The sequence below is a fragment of the Neodiprion pinetum genome, chromosome 1, assembly GCF_021155775.2.
Source record: "Neodiprion pinetum isolate iyNeoPine1 chromosome 1, iyNeoPine1.2, whole genome shotgun sequence".
Lineage (NCBI taxonomy): Eukaryota > Metazoa > Arthropoda > Insecta > Hymenoptera > Diprionidae > Neodiprion > Neodiprion pinetum.
The window spans coordinates 12,835,966-12,853,626 of NC_060232.1; the positions used below are offsets into that span (position 1 = coordinate 12,835,966).

The 17,661-nt window shown below is 38.4% G+C and overlaps 1 protein-coding gene across 2 annotated transcripts in view; it reads left to right on the forward strand.

Annotated features, from left to right (window-relative positions):
• The window catches only part of LOC124210794 (glutathione S-transferase 1-like), a 138,040-nt gene that overhangs the window by 6,163 nt on the left and 114,216 nt on the right, over positions 1-17,661 (forward strand). Inside the window, exon 1 of one of the 2 annotated variants that reach the window (XM_046609181.2) lies at positions 9,441-9,571. The exons of the other annotated variant lie outside the window; for it this stretch is intronic. The gene's annotated coding sequence lies outside the window, so the exon portion shown is untranslated. Of the gene's footprint in view, positions 1-9,440; positions 9,572-17,661 lie in introns of those variants that run through there. 2 annotated transcript variants of the gene reach the window in all.

Below are 17,661 nucleotides of genomic sequence, written 5' to 3' on the forward strand. Positions count from 1 at the left end.
ACCGATCTGAATACATCAATTTGTATAAGACTGAAGTAGTCTTTTCAAATAACGAGGATAAAAATTCTGTAATTACAAAACCTTGAATACAAAACATGCGTTCCATTCTATATCCATACCGATCTTAAATGCCTGTTGCAGCCTGCATGCGATGTTGCAGGGAACGAAACAATTTATCAAAATCATATACCATATAGTATTGCATATTACTTGCATCGTACGATTAAAGATTCACTTTCAAAATTTAAACTCAATTGGGACTGAAATGTATTGATTCGTCTATGAACAATCTGAAAAAATTATCATTATCGTTAGAAGTGTATTCCCAAGCTGTGGAGCCGATGGAATCTGTGATTCCTGAACAATGCGATAGCTTCAAGTTTGAAAATACCTGTCATACGTATCTATGATCAACCTTTCACTTTTGAGAATATAAAAGATCGCGATCACTGACATTTCTTGGAAAAGTACCGTGGTGCTGCACATCAAGGTTGCAGCCTAAACTTCTTATTTCCTTGTTAAAGTATTGGCTACATATTTTTAAAGTACGCTCAAGCCTTTACATATGAACACAGAGAACTGTGTTATATCCTTTACGAAATGCGTTGAAGGAACGAAAATGAGTTTTAGATTTATTGACTAATTTCGCTTCATGTCAAGCAATCTTGAATAATTGGCATCTTGTCTAAAAGATGCTGAAAAGTTGATGACACGCACTCTTTGCAAAGAATTGGAGGAATTTTAGATGTTCAAAAGAAAGGGTGTCGTTTCGTACGAATACGGAAGCAGCTTGATGAAAAATAGTTACCCATCAAAGATGAGTTCTAATCAAAATTGAACGATAAAACTACATCCAACGATGACTACTGCCATGCATGTACCGTTTGGCATCGAATGAAGATGATACTACTGCAACTACTGATTTGTATTTAAAAACTGAGGTTCTTCTTTTGAAATATGTCTTTCCAAATTTTCGACTCAGCTGGTCTTCCTTGCAAGCACAGATTCTATCGCAACCGTAACGTCGTCCCCCGTCTTGCTCTTTATCGGTACAGGCCACACATCCTTTGAAAAGATGTCTATGACTGTGAGCATGCATTTGCGGTCTTTGTTTTGTACTGCGTATGACGTCATATAAACAAGATCAGCCTGTTACTATACAACGACATTTATACTCAATTTTGTCGTGCCGGCTTATGCAGTTTCGTTACCAGCTTAGCTTGATTCCGCGTATTTTCCAATGCTCTTAGTTTTGTATCGAACTTGGAAATCATTTCTGTCTGGTGAATCGATAGATCTACACCTGTTTTAAGATTATCATAAAATTTATTCAAAGTTTTTCCTATGGCAATCTCCAAGGCATTTATCATTTGGTCGAGATTATCGATTTGGTTTTGCAGAAAGTTACACTTAAGGTTGTGAGATTTTCAGATTCACAGCATTGGTTTGTTCGATATGATCTGCAACGATTCACAGTCATTTACAGTGTATATCAATATGCCCGCCTGCGGTAATTTAAAATCCTACACCGACCGGTTCTCGACTACTCGCAGCGGCGTTTTTATCCAGGTGCCGTTCAAACACCGGCACTCATCTCAGAAGTGATTGCGAAAACGATGCAAATTGGTTAACATGTCCTTGATGACCGACAATGAACTTTTCATTTAGGCAGCGTCGGTCTCTGAGAAGTGACAGTGAACGGCATTATCAAGTAGCGATGACTACTCGTAAGCTAAAAATAATTATTTTTGGTCATTCTTATTTTACACCGCTAACAACATAATCTCTACGGGATTTTTCAGATCATCATTGTACGTTTCAGTTTTATCATCTTTTGCAAGATGAGGAAATTTCGAAGCTATATGATATTTCGACGGGAATGCCACACTTGTGTGACTAGTATAATCACAGTAGCAAATTGAAAAATTTGGTTTTCTGTACACACAGACAGTTTTTCGGATTTTCAGTTGATTTTGTGCTTGTCTTAGTCGTACTTAACAATTCTTTGCAAACATCGAATGTGGCTTCAACTTCGTGAATACTCGTACCGTCATGCAAAACGGGCCTTCGATGCCCTTGATCGTCTATACCATTAATAATGTACTGAGTAGTTGCCGTGGTTTCCACACTTACTCGCGATACTATTTCTACTATTTAAAACAGTGATTGTAATACAATTCGTTCAGATTCTTCCTTCTTCGTTGTAGCTCGTTCTGAATAAAACTGATGTCGATTTTATTTGAAATCTCTGAAAACAATAACAATTGTGTTCTTTTCATTGTAATCATAGTTTTCACTACTGTTATCCTCAAATTTGTCGTCTTCGTACTGATCTTTTAGAATTAATGCCACATTCAATGAAGCGAGATGATCTACTTCACTGGCCTCTATTTTCCATGTTCGTTTTTTTGCCAAATCGGTTTTGAGTAGGGAGTCCGTCATTTCCTCAACTTACGTTTTCTCGCCATTTCCGTTTTGCTTCGTTTAAACTCTTAGTCCAACATCTTGTCTTCTCTGCTGTTTACACGCACACACTCACTTTTGTTTCACTGTTCCGCTCGCTTTAATCCAGCTGGAACGCCTCCCACTTGTAGAATTGAGGAAGGAGCACACGATAATTGTTACTTAATACATATTACATGTTACATGCTCGACGAATATAGCGTAAGTATCCGTCTGTATAGGTAAATCCAGTGAGCCTCAGTAAATTACGTGTAGAACCCTGATTACTTGTACCAATTATTTCAAAGTTGCAAGTCACGATCAACACAAGGACCAATTACTTGTCGAGATGTAGAGAGCAATGCATATAATTACTTTCGAGGATAAAAATATCTTAAACCCCGGCACCAGCCGACCTTGTGATCATTATTGGCAGATGTATCTGATAATATCACTCTCCATGGCATGCATTAAATAATTGACATCATGCGTGTAATGCAAATGATGACTGACAGTAGCGAAGGACTATACACTGATGATTGCCCCACCTTGAAAGTGGCTAGTTAGAGAATCGTGAATTCCCTTCGTCATCCGAGGTCTGTTTTTTTTTTTTTTTATAAATACACAAGCACATGGACAAAAATATACCCACTGATATATATATAATGAGTGATGAATTCTTAAGTCTGAAAAGTACCTAATTAAACTCAAAAATCAAGGTGTTCGGGTTCGGTTTTGTTTTATAGCGATACGTATCTTTTATATGAGGCGTTCAAATATTACGTCACGCTCTCAGGGGGGTAGAGGGAGGACGGGGTTATCTTCAGCGTGACGACCTGCGACAGAGGAATGTGGGTACACTCATAGTGACACGTCATGGTCTTTTATAAGCGTACTTTTTTTTTTTTTTTTTTTCATTGGACCATTAACATTATCCCTCATATTGTTAACAAATTATCAATTGTGCGTAGGAGAAAGGGAGGGGGGGGGGGGGAGGCGAAAGATCACATCGCATCGATAGGAGGTAAAAAGCTACCTGGTCATGAAGGGGGGCGGGGGTCCAAAATGGCCGAAAACAGCGCAATGTAATATTTGAAAGGCACCTATAGTGCAATTTTAATGTCAACCTACAAGTAATGCTATTGAATTTTCAACTAACATTAAAAATACGATTTGCGCACGATATAAAAAGTATAGAACTCAAATACCAGGTCAAAATTTTACCCCGAAATCTGCGAGCCAATAATTACAACTGTTTATTTGACATCGATCCAAGAAAACTTGTGTCAAAGTTACTACCCTATGCTTTTGTCATTCGTCCACGGTATGGCGATGTTACATTCCAACTTACATTTTTCACAATTCCGCATCATTTTAAATATTTATTTCTTTGTTTACCGTTCAATAAATTCCTGAAAGCACTTGGTGTCTGCCACCTCGGAGTTTTTCTAGTTACGTAAGTTACCTAATTTCTTGAACGCGCGATGATTCACAAATCGGTTAACACTAAACATCCGTCTTCTCTTAAATACGATATTACTCATATTACTGAGACGCTATTTCCTCCCTCAGAGTGATCAAGTCACGCTTGAACCGATAACGTCCCCTACATTATGTATCCCAAACGATGAAGTTAACTCGAACCGAGAATTCAGCTAAGAAATTCTAACCTGGTACCTGAAGACAAATCGTCAGAACTCTCTTTCTACTAAGATATACAGGGTACAAATAAGCGAAACTGAATATTATTTCGAAAATTAAAGACGAAAATTTAGAGGTATCTGGTTCATTTGTGAAAATTAAAGTTTCGTATGCGGCACAAATATTTAGTTATTCAATGTACGTCGCGATTACATATGTTAGAAGATGATGTTTCCGGAGAAATTTAAAAATTACCCGACCGAGGGCACTATTGCTTTTGTAAAAGATATCGATAATCTTTTTGATATTGCTAATAGTGTGCTCAGTGAAGAAATTATTGCAGAGAAGTACAATTACACGATATCAATAACGTCGAAGCATCACGAATTTCTAGCGGAATTGAAGACAAAATTGCAAACCTGCGGATTCGTTACAGAAAAGGAGCGACATCCGTATATTGATAGATGAATTTTAACAATTAATAGTATCATTGTATTTTGCAATGAACTACATATTGACGATGGCATTAAACAACTAAAAACTAGATGATTATGTCAAGACCCTCTAGAAAACTCCTTTTCTGTTGTACGACACAGCATGGCTGCAATACAAAGCCATCTCCAAAACAATTTACGTACGGGTTTCGGCAATCTGTCATTTCGCAAATGTCAAAATTATCAGAAAAAGCAAATTGTCAGCATGATGACAATACTGTTGCCTTGATATTGAGAGTTATGCAAACAGAGCTGCGCAAACCGAGGACTCCTGAAAAGGTAGATGCTCTTGATTGTCATATATCAGTTGTAGAAGAAGACGAAGCTGCTATTAGTGAAGCTGTGAAAAAGATGCTGTTAGTAAATTTGGCGAGGACTGTACTATTTACCATTTATAGGTGGCCATATATGCTAAAGATTTCTCAAACTCAACTGTGATGACTGTAGGGCATTGCTTATCAATCCGGATCCTCAAATAAGTAGACTCAACGAACACCAAATTTTTACATTGTTGAAAACTTACGAAAATTGTAATTTGCATCATTGCCAAAAAGCTGTTTTCGAATCGATACGAGTTTGGGAGCAAGCATTCAAGATTTTCATTTGAAATCACATACACGTTAAAACGTCGCGCAAATATCGTCGGGATATTTAACAGTAGTCCTTCACTGAGATTATGTTTGCTGGAACATACTGAAATCTTTATTAAATCATGTGTAACGATAAGATGTCATTGGGAAGCTGGATTTTACAGGAGAGCATCGGGTCCTGAGAAAATGTTATACAAGTACTCCAGATTTGTACGTTAACTTCTGTTCGATATTACCTTATTATTATTATTGTTGTTGTTGTTGTTGTTATTATTATTATTATTATTATTATTATTACTATCATCATCGTCGTCGTCATTTCATTCCCCTCGCTAGTGATGGAAGAACGTTCTTGATGCGGACTTATGGCGGAACAACCTTATAGAAGCTGAGTCTTGTCGAATTACGTGAGTTCGTGGCTGCATCTCAATCTTGCTCGATACGTGTTGGTAAGGTAGAGCATGAGATTTTTTGCAGATGCTGGTAACGTCACTATGATAAACGGAGAACACCTGATTTCTTATTGGAGAAGGTAAAAAAGTAACACAGATGTAGATAATTTCATCACGAACGATGGTAACGTAAAGCGCAAAGCGGACGATTGTCGATAACGTTAGTCTCGGTGGGAATAATTCCCCGGTCATCCCTCCGCCCTTCATCGCTAGAAAAGAGATTTGCGTCCTAGCTGTGTCCGTAAATGAATGAATAGGGGCAGAACCTGATTTAATATAGAAAATGGAGTAATTACAAAAGTGTCTATTCGCAAAAAGATGAGAGTCAGTAAAGAACAGAAAAGAGCTGAAATTTAGGTGAAAGTGAGTCCTTTCCAATTCACAGAATAAATCGAAATGCTCAAATTGACGGAGATAGCTCGATACTTTAGGCCGGTTACTACTAAGTATTTCAAGAACTATTCTTGCTCGGAAGGGCTAACTTGGATTGACGTCCGCGTACCTCGCGACGCAACAGACGAAAAACGTGGCTTCTTGGGCCTGAAGGTTCAAGAGCCTGCAGTTGCAACCAAGTTATATAGAAATTAGCCAATCAGGTGTGAGGACGACTCTCTGGTGCCGCTTCACATGGTCAGTGTTACTCTGGAGCGTGGCTTGAGTGCTTCGACGGTGCTCAATCTCGTTTATTAACATGAGATATCTCAATGTAATGTTTGTACATTTATTCGTACTGCTTAGTAAGTAACCTCTTTTAATTGGATGAAAATATTATGAGGAATTTATTCAAATTATTGATGAGAATTTTGGCTCGAATACACAGACATTTTTGAGGTTGAGCTGCTTCATGTTTAGCTCAGTGTTTTTTAGCTTCGTTCTTGGTACCAATTAATCTGATCTTTTATGAAACCTTAAACGGGTGATCGTACGTGACTTTTTCTATGGGTATTGGAGATGGTTGTTATGTGAATATGAGAATGAAATGATGTATGGTGCGATAAATGTGGCTCAAGCGGCTATAGAATAATACTCGATCGTTCTAACGAAAATAGAGTTTTGAAAAAGGTACGTCACAGCGTAACACAGCGTTGTGCGATTTCGGGCGTAGTGGGCGTCGGGTGGAGATAACGGAGCTCGCTACTCAGAACGAACCCTAGCTAGGTCGATGCCTCCGATTTTGATCTATTTCATACATGTTGTAATGCATCGAAAACAAAGAGACACGTATATTTGTTTTATCTGCTAATAAACGGTTTGCAGAGGTGAAAACGCTCCCCAAACATGGGCACCCAACGGGATGATTTCTTGATGCGCTTGGAAGATTTGAATGAAACCAACGCTGAAATGTTTCTATCCATTACTAAATATATGTTGTAGTACATCGAAAACTAAAAGACACATATATCTTAACGTAATATATGGTGAAACTAGGTGAAAATCTAAGGGGCCGACCTACCTAGCGGTCCATGTCAGTATCGTGCCAATCATTTTGACATTTGTATCCTGCACCAAAAGTCCTCGCTCTGTAACAGGACTAATAGGTGAAATAACATGAACATCGCGGTCTCATTATATCCTACTTGAAATTTGACAAGGTCGAAATCACTCGCTTCTTTGTAACAACTGACACTCGATGATTTGAAATCAACCATTATGTTTGAAATTAACCGTTAGGTTTCAGTAGCTCATAGCTGGGTACTCTTGTCGGCTGTAACCGGGCATTGACTGAAGACTATAAAGACAGTTACCCATGGGTAAATTTTTGTGTATCAGTTTTCGGCACACAAGTGGGCCCAGGGCCCGGATTCTGAACATGAAGTGAGTTGGTGTTCGTCTTTATGGAAACGGAAATTTGGAGTATGATGTCAATCTCTTCTTTCCTGAATAGTGTATGGCTCAGGAACTTGCGATCTGTGCCATCTAGCGGCTAATAAATCGTTCTCTATCTGCTCGTGGTAATTGCCTACCCACTAGCATCCCGTGTGTTTTATATTATTTTTTTGCCTGTAGTGCCAGTTTCTAACATAACCTCGCGTTGAGCACACAATATATAACAGACTACTGATCCGAAAAATAACTCTAAAATAAGAAGTATACAGTATACTCAACACCCAACCTTTTGAGAAGGAATAAGAGGTTATGTATGGTTAATACAAACAAACGTCAGAACTAACATCTTTTTTTCTCTCCTTTCTCAGCTATCGCCCTCTATCAACAGCATGTGCCACTTCGTAATAATATTTAACATCGATAAGCTCTGTACCGACCATGGTGTTCATTAACTATCGACTATAATAATAGTATGGAGAGCGGAAAACCATAGAACTCACTAACTCGAACTCATTTGATGTTCAGAATCCGGCCCCAGGTGGGCCTGGGAGCGTAGCAGGTTTCTGCTCTATCGACTCTACCTAACGGGCTTGCACCGACATTCGTTGCGGCCAAAGTAGTGTCGGTATGGAAGCTTGAGATTGAGACGGTACGAAGTGAGTACGTAAAACTACGTACCGATTGTAAATGTTAGTACCATATCTTGATCGACACAGTCATTATTTTATTCGAATAATACGGATATGCCTTTTCAATGTGACACAATTTTCCTAAAATCGCTTGTCCTCATTTCTCTGCATTCGACCAAAATGTCTTGCAGAATTAAATACAACGAATTAATTTGAGACATGGAAAATTGTCATAGTTGTCTAAATAATTATATTTGTTACAATCATTATATAAAAACAACAGTTTCGATTCCTGGCTCCGTCGTTAACTTTTCAAATCACCAAAAATTTTCGAATTTACATTCTCTAGCATTTTTCTTCTCGCTAAAATAGATATGACGTATTTTCATATCACTTCATAGACGGCCGGGACCGTCTTACGTGGCTTTTAACAAGTAGTGTCATACACTTGTAAACATGTCACATACGTACAAAGATCTATAATTGTACTTTTTGAGACGAATTTCATAATATATGTATACTTATTATTAGTTCCTTATTCATCTGAATTGTATGATATAAAAGATCGATTGATTGATGTTGTTTATTAGCTTCAGTAGCTACGTTGTAGGTTACAACTGAGTATAACTTAAGGTTCTAAATCCATACCGTTTTGTTTCACTATTATTTATTTACTACTATCCCGACTCTCTCTCGATACTTTTGATATACGGCACTAATGCTCTTCTAAACCTTTGCAGTATTCGTTCTGCCCTTATTTCAGCTGGTAGATCATTGTATCTTCTAAACCCGTCGTATAGCAACATTTTCTGTTCCTCTCTTGTTCTACATGTACTTCTAAGTAAAGTACCCCTTTGTATTGTTTGCATTCCTCCCGCAATTCCAACTAACTCTATTTTATTTTTCAAATAGTTGAGACACTCTCCAATTACCATTTTGTGTATCAGAATACAAACATTGTACGCAATTCTTTATTTGATTGACATAAACTGCAACGCCTCCAACATATCTTTAATCCTCATTCTAATATTGCAACGTAATATAATTCTCATGCCCTTATTTTGCAGTTTCTGTAGGTATTGCATATTTGCATCGCTTAAGCTTAACATGATCGATGAACAATACTCAAATAACGGCGCTACTATCGTTGTTCGGTCGAACGAATAGTCAGACGTGCCCAGGCACGAACGGTCACTCGCGGGTGTATACAAACACATGCGTCGCGCGGCCGACCCTCTCTGTTTTGTCTTTGCATGTGTTTAGACGAGCATGATAAAGGCGAAGGGAATAGCTCGGGCCAGGCCGCGTCAGTCAAGTAGTCGGGCGACTCGGAGTTAGTCGTTCTTTCTTTTTGGCTTTCTTTTCTTTGTGCGTTTCCGGAGAGTTGGATAAGTCTAAGGGGTCTCACTGCAATTCGATCGGTACTCGGATCTTATGGTATCTTGTGTCTTCAAATCCTTCCTGATTGTTGCATGCTGGGGAGCCGGAATAACCTCGTAAGTACACTAACAACAAGCGCGGTACGTCCCGCCAGGCACACCGGCGCAGCCCGGTTGTACCAATGAGCAAGCGCAATGCTTGACGCAAGTAATCTACCGATTGTTTGTACATACTTGGATTCGCAGAAGGTAATCCTTCCGGTATCAAGCGGTGATACCTGAGCACAAGCGCAATGCATATACGAAGTCGCCAGCGACTTTATTTACTACGATTATACTGCACGAAACAGTCAAAACGCCCAGCGCAACCATATATATATGAGGTATTCCATGCCAACTGAGAGAACATTTTCCCTGACCCCCGCCAATTTGCTTCATTATTTTTTATATGATTCTACAACCTAAAAAAAGCACTCACCATTTTTTTCAGATTTTTCATCCTAACCATTCTTTTTTAAAAAATGTTACAACTTTTGAGTAGGTTTCTCTGAACGTGAATTACTAATTTGATCTCTCTACTTTTCTCCTAGCCGCTTTACGTCTTTATTGATTTTAACGCGGATAAAGTTGTGAACAAGCTGTCGTCGATGAAGACCGCATGTTCCGTGTGCAAACCACCCACTGCACCTACTTTGGTTCACAGCGGCTTTCATGTAAGGGAAGAGCTTATCTTCGATATCATAGTCTCCCCTGATTTTCGGATAACCTACATCGAAAACCGCGTTTATCAAGTTGAACACAAACGAAAATTCCGTTGTTGCTACGCGCAAGTTTCCGAAATCGTTTTCCTCTTTCGTTTCGTACGTCCGAAAATATGTAACTATTTGTCTTGGCTGACCTAGTACTGGATTGACTCGGGCAGTACTTCTTCGCAAAGTTGACATCCAAATCTTTCTACGGATTTTTTTGCGGTATAACCCGCAACGTATTCGATTGCGCAGGACGTTAATGTTTCGTCGGTGGTATGTGACGCGCTTGCTTCGACGACGATTCTTTCTACATCGACGAGTGGTTCCTCGTCGATCTGTTCATCCAATTCGCCCCAGTAGAGAAACGCGTTAGATCCTACTGAGTTATTTCCTATCGAGCCAGTCTACAAAGGCACTTGGACATTATTGGACAGGAGTGCCTCGTCCTCGTCGTCTAAGCAGTTTGCAGATTTGACAGGCTTCATTAAACTCAGCGTGATGAGCTTTTGGTAATTCAGGCGGAATTGTTTTGCGATGGGGTTTTGATTATAAGTTCCACCATGACAACGGACCATGGAAAACATATTTTCAATGGGATCTTGGTTTAACTGCGATGTCATTAAAAATTTTATTCCTTCGAGTTCCAAATCATGAACAACATTAGGATTGCATTAATGGTCTGTCGAAAACCATTGAAACACGGAGGGACTATTTCGCCCTTGTCTGTCAGTGTGCGCTAGTTTGCAGATTTGTCGAACATGATCGATAAATTCTCGTGAATATACGGTCTTTGGTCGGACAACGCGCATCGGTTAGGATTATTCAAATTATCAAAACAATCAGTCAGCAGTGTGAGAAATTGAGCAGTATGCATAGCCGTATTGGTGTTGATGCAATTATACGTTGCAGCAGCTGATAGCGCTGCAGAGACACGATTGCTGAATACCTGTAGCGCTAATCGACAGTTCAATTTATTTTATACTGTATTTAGGGGATAAGTTTTGTGGTAGAATAATTTGATATGAATTTGTCCTTGTTAAATTACTTTTTCACCCATATGTAGCTTGTTTATTTGCTATAATTAATGGGATGAGAGACAGAGAGGCACGAGATTGTTATCCGCGCGACCAGTGCGAGAGAGAAATTGGGCGATGATCAACGACGCAGTACACACGTAATATTCATGCATGCTTTGCGCCTCTCTGTTGCTACACGGAGAGAAGTAAACACTGGTGGTCAATGTGAAAGGCAGTCGCCAGTGTTTACTTCTCTCCGTGTAGCCATGGATAATATCGCACTCCCAGAACAATACTGAATTGAGTTTGAAAATCCCAAAATCGCCTTTTTCATTCAGTTCAATAGAGAATTGTGTTCCGCATATACCATAAACACAGTCATATTTTGGGATTCTTAGACTCAATTCAGTATTGTTCTGGGAGTGCGATATGTTATAATGTTAGTGGATCGATCTAGTCGGGATGTTTGAAAAATGTCCAAAAACTAGCCGACATTCGGTTTTTTGGTTTTTGTCGATTATCTCGCTTCGCGTTGGTCGTATAAAAAAATGTTCCACAAGACTGAAGCTAGCAGCCAGAATTAGCAGCCAAACCTTGTAATGTTCATTCCAATAAGATAATGAAAACCGAAAATGAAAAATTTTGGAAAGTACTTTGCACTCCCAATATTATTATACAATTACGAGGATAAATCTGGATTGCATTTTTATACTTCCAAAACATTTAAGACGTTTAGCTGCTAACTTTAGCTGCTAGGGTCAGCTTTATAAAAGTTCTCAACAAAGTATGTTCGGCGGAAAATTTTACACAAGATTATGTACTTCAAAATATAATTTATTTTAAACGTAAAAATCTAAATTTATACATTTCTCTCTGTTCTTTTTTCGTTTCGCTATAATTTTTGAAATAAGTGTTGCATATTTTTGCAAATTTGTGAAAAATTATGTATTTGTGTTCTAAAAAAGTTGCCAGAAACCGGAGTCCGGTATTGCAAGTGATTTCGTCATAACGATGCGAAACCGTCAAAACTACGATTGGCTCTCAAAGTATCGCATAGAAAGATAACTCGACTCCGTTAGTGTCATTTAAAAGCTTTTTTCTTCTACTCTTATAATACAAAAAAAATGTATACTCTGACCGTTTTTGTTTGCCTAAACGGCAAAAAATTTGGGCGAGTTCTATTTCCAGCACCATTGAGAGAGTTACGTAAATGTAAACAATTGCAATGGATTCAACGTGAAGAAAATACGTATTTAACATATTTTCAAAAAAGTTGACTGTTCAAGAGACGTTTATCAAGTTACATTGACGGGTATACCTCGAATACTAACAAGTATTTTCAGTAAAAATTAGGATAAATCAAAAATATAGTGTAACGATTAATATCATTTTTATTTTGTTACACTTTACCAAGAAGATCATGAGAAAATTACAAAAAATCATAGAAATTGTATCAGCGCATTGATAGCTACTGAATTTAGGCTTGCGCGAAAAATGAAATAAAATATATTATTGTTAACATGACAAGTTTAAAGAATTTTAGATAAAATATTATTACAATTGCCATTAAATATTATAAAAATGTTATACTCACCGTGCACAAATAGTAACATAGCTTTTTATTATTGGTTTACATGAAAATAGTTGATTGCAATGAGTTATTCTGTACTATTGTCGTATAAAAATGGTTAAAAACTGAAAGCAATCAATAATTATGTAGCTAAATATTTAAGTAACAACGAAGAAAGGTCAATAATAAAATCAGATAATGGAGAAAAAATATCTTTCACGTCGGGTCAAAGTGGGAACCGGGTTCTTTAAATGATGCCGTATGAAAGATCGGGAAAAGTACACGTAAATTTTTTTTTTACCTAATCAAATACGAAACGGTGATTGTCGGTTTTATTTTTGGATCGGGAGATAACCAACGTAGCTCCTCAAAATTTCGTGTGTATTTTAACTCACATTTAGACAGTACAAGAATAGTGTTTTTCGATACTAGTGCGCGAAGGTGGCAATGCCCGCACAAGCGTGAAGGCGCAGCATGAGCCCGGAAACGAGTTGAAGGGCGAGTGTGGCGCATTCACGCGAGATAGGCATTGCCAACTTTCGCACGTGTATCGAACTCTATTTTTTGCTTCACCTGTAATGGAAAGTCCGACATACATGATTATTTTTACACGAAACCACGGCACGATGTCTGTTCAGTGACGATGTCGAGCACGGCAAAGAGTGACAAGCTATTCCATCGGTGGCGCTAGTGCAGCTGGTTGCGAAATGCGCAACTGTGGATAAAAGCGCGACCATCTTTTTCGCACACCGCTAGCAATGTGCGAAGGTTTATCTTATACCGCCGGCAATGTGCGAAGGTTTTTTTCTCACACCGCTAGCAATACGCGAAAGTTTTTCCCGCACATGTGTATAAAAGACTACTTTTGGTGCTTGTAAATGGTGCATAAAAATGGACTTTTCATGCAGGTGTTGCAAAAAATTTTTTTTATCATCAATTGTCGCAAACGGCGAAGTTATTAGCTGACCATTGAAGCGCGCCATTGGAATCTCGAATTGGCAGAAAAGATGGAGTGCGTAATTCTTGTCTGAAATGTAAAACCTTAAATTACTTTTAATCGACACATATTTTTATCGTCGATGAACTAAAAAACCCAGAAAAAACTATTAAATCACATTCATTTTCGTTCAGAATCTTCTTTGTAAAAATCGTTACTTTGTACGTTCGAGTTCGACAATTAATATGATATTACGGTTTGTTGGGTTGTTTTGGTACATCGATAATAAAATGATGTGGGAATTAAAAATAATTTTAGTTTCTACATTTCAGACAAGAAATATGCACTCTATCTTTCTTGCCGATCCAGGCTCAAGCAGCGAAAGTGTCACACTGGTATAGCCCCTTAAGTCCGCAATACCTCTTACTGGAGGGCCAGAAGTTGGACAAGGCACCAAGGTTAGAAGGTTTTTCAAAATGATTATACTTGAGACCCAAGAACTGTACTGGATTACATAAGCGCGACGCCACCAAACGAAGAACTAACTCCTAGAGAGTTGATGATGAATATATCGTTGGTATCTCTTATCACGTGACATCCTACGCAAATATATGCGCTGATAAACATAAAAGACATTCAGGAGTCTGAAGATGCGATCGAAATTCGAATACCCTATCACATAAACACATCAGACCTCAATCGTAAACCATACATATCTATTTCAATTATTCCGTTTTATAACGAATGTTCGATTATATTATATACAGCATCTCTGCAGTGCTACCTAAAAAGAGCTAAGAAAATACGTTCATGCGATTCACTTCTCACATACTTTAGAAAACTTCTGCGCGCGGTTTCGTCTCAGACGTTAAGCAGAGGTTCAAACTTTACTATACTCGGACACAGCAAATTCTCGGCCTACCGTACGCGACACTCGTCAACGTCAGCTGCTGAACGAAACGGTGTCGACATTGAGACCATTAGGAAGACGACAAGATGGACGGCCGAATCTTCTACGTTCGCGAGATTTGAAGAGACGCAAAATACAATTCAACTTAGAACTTGTAATAATTTTGTATAACGCAGGGCTGCCACTCTGCCTCTAATGCCACTATGTTGCCACTTTTTTTTATGATGCCACTTTTTTGCCTCTTTTTTGCAGAAATTGCCTCTAATGCCACTATTTACATGTATTTCATTGCGAAATTGAAAATTTTCATAACATTTGCGTGAAAAAAAAAATCGTGTCCATATGCTGTTAATTCGGTTTCAAATACCGCGCGTACGCTTAGTGCTAATTTGCGCCGTAGCGTCGCCATTTTCCATGGTGGTTTGTGTCGTCTGTCACAGCCACCATAATGGATTTTCGCCGCTAGTCGCAGCAGCCCCCCGAGGCACCACGTGGTCTCCGCGTTCCGCGTTTTATGTAGCAGTGACAATACAAGTGACGTAAGTATTTATTCTTATTTGTACGCAAGTTATTTCAAATAACAATGCCGTGGATTTAGTATATACTGCTGATAATGAGTTACTAGTTCAGTTAATTTGAGTTAACAAGTTAATACCCATTTCTAATGAAAGATTTGATAGTTAGAGGTTATGTCGCATCTGTCGTAGTATAGGTATTTCCAGAGCTTGACCAGACTCTGTCTTTATTATTTGAAGGCGCCAATGTTCTCGCGTATTATTCAGTCGAATTCAGTGTAGAGTGACATTATTTTCTTTTTCTTTTATAGTTGAGCGATGGTCCGTCAATATAAATTTCAAAGCAGCTGGCTGCTGAGGAATGATCCTTTAGGATATAAGGTATCCACGTGGTGCAAACAAATTGATACAGGCAATGAATTGTATTGTCAAATCTGCAATACCTCATTTTCGTACGTAACGAAGGGTTTTCATTCTATCATTCAACATTCTTCCTCCACAAAACACAAGCTGGAAGCTCGTACTAAACTGGATCAAAAGCAACTAAAATTGGATGGATCTGTTCCTGCTGAGGACGGCCGTGCCAAGGAACCGCAACGAATGGTGTTGTGCAACCAACTTGACGCTGATATGAAAGCTGAAATCATTTGGGCAATCAAAAATGTCCATAGTAATATGTCAGCAGCATCATGTGATGATTTGAAAGAAGTTTTCCAAGCCATGTTTCCAGGAGCTATTTCTGAGAAGTTCAGTCTCGGCCGTACAAAGCTAGGATACTTAATCACTGAGGCCTTAGGACCATATTTCAAGAAAATTCTTACCAACGATGTTCAGCAGTCTACAAGTTACTGTCTCTCATATGACGAAACAACTAATGTAGAACATAAAAAAGAGTTGCAGGTTAGAGTCCGATATTTTTCTGAAACTAACAAAGAAGTTGTTGCCCATCATGTACAAACATTTTTCATGGGTCATGCAACTGCCGAAGAATTAGCTAAATGCATCAATAAAGCTATTGTGGAAGCTGACTTTCTACAGGATAAGTTAATCATGCTGGGCGCTGATGGTCCGAATGTTAATAAAAAAGTATGGTCAATCTTAAATACAGAAGTAAATCAACTGCGTGGCAAGGGACTACTTGATATCGGATCGTGTAATATTCATATTATTCACAATGCATTTCTAAAAGGCCTCAGTGAACTTGGCAACGAAGTCAGTGACCTCATATTGCAAATTTACTATTTTTTCCATGGGTGGCCATCTCGCTGTGAAGACTTTGAGAAGTGTCAGATTGAAGAAAATCTTCCAACTAACCACTTCATCAAACACGTAGCGACTCGATGGCTGACACTAGAACCTAGTGCACAACGCGTTTTGGAACAGTGGAAAGGACTTACCAGGTATTTTCTACGGTTTATCCCGAATAAGAAAGATTGCAAGCAACTCATGGCATCACAAAAGTACCTTACGATATGTAAATACATACGGCAGAAAGATATGAAAGCTCAATTCTATTTTGTCATTGATAGTGCTGCTATTTTCACTAAATTTTCGTTACAATTCCAAAAAGAGGAACCTTTAATACATATTTTGTTTGACGAACTTCAAAATGTAATACTTACACTCGCTGGTCGAGTTTGTAAAGTTGAGAGCCTAAAGAATTATAAGAAAAATGATATGAAAGGACATATATTATTCGCGGACACCAATTTATGTCCAATAAATTCTATCGTGATTGATAAAACAGTGCAAGAATGTCTCAATGACAATGCATTGAGTGATAAGGAGAGACAACACTTCTTGCTGCAAGCTCGAAACCACTACAAAGAAGCAGCATTGCACATCTTGAAGAAATCCTCACTTCAAGCATATCCACATTCAAATCTCATCTACTCGTGCCGATGTCTACAACCACAGAGAATAAAGCGAACCATAAGCTGCTCACACATTGTAAAAATAGCGGAAGCAATGCCATTGCTGGAGGCTATTTCATCAAGTACACTCTTAGATGAATGGAAACTCCTACAATTAGAAGATCTACCAGAACTTGAACAAGATCGTATCGATCATTACTGGCAGAAAAATGTCTTCAGTGTGAAAGATTCAAGTAACATCCAAAAGTATCCAATAATCACCAGAGTTGTTAAAGCATGCTTGGCTTTAGCTCATGGTAGTGCGGACGTAGAACGAGGTTTCTCTAGATCTAAAAGGATTTTATCAATAGATAAAGCTGCAATGTCTGAAAGGACATTGAATGCTCGATTGGCGATTTGTGATGGAACTAAAAAGTTCAAAAATAAACCCCATCTAGTTCCTATAACAAGAGACTTAATTACCAGCGGACGCTTAGCACATCAAAACTACACATGCTTCTTAGAGGAGGAACGGAAGAAAAAATACAAAACTGCCGAAGCGGCAAAAGCCGAAAAAATGAGACTTGAGCAAGAAAAAGAAAATTTGAAAGAGATAGAATCGAAGAAACAGAGTATTGAAGACCTTGAAGTGAAACT